Source organism: Morone saxatilis, unplaced genomic scaffold, assembly GCF_004916995.1.
Source record: "Morone saxatilis isolate NCDOM2014 unplaced genomic scaffold, NCSU_SB_2.0 Contig8, whole genome shotgun sequence".
In the NCBI taxonomy this organism is placed as follows: Eukaryota; Metazoa; Chordata; class Actinopteri; family Moronidae; genus Morone; species Morone saxatilis.
Window position 1 is genome coordinate 16372449 of NW_023340257.1, and position 393 is coordinate 16372841.

Here is a 393-nt window from a genome sequence, read left to right on the forward strand (position 1 = left end):
TTAAAGTCTCTGACAGGATAAATTCACATCCCATCGCCCACCCCCAACTGGTGGTTCAGTGTCATTAACAGCATCTCGAGGACCCTGAGTGAGTTGGGATCAACAGTTCCAGTCAGACCAGGGAAGAAGAAGTTGTTCAACAGGGCAGAGCGGGGACAAAATGATAATTTAGTACAATTTTATCAGCAATATCTCTACTGACGCAGGAAGATAAGATCCATCCTCTGCAGGGATGTATTGTCCGTTCAGTACCAGCATCCAAAAAACACATTATTTCTGTATGAAAAATAGATATAGTAGACAATATCAGTAAGCAAGCGAGCAGTATAAATAGTGTCTTTGTGTTCATTTGGGTTATCACAGAACACAGGGACAAATCCTCTCTCTCACACA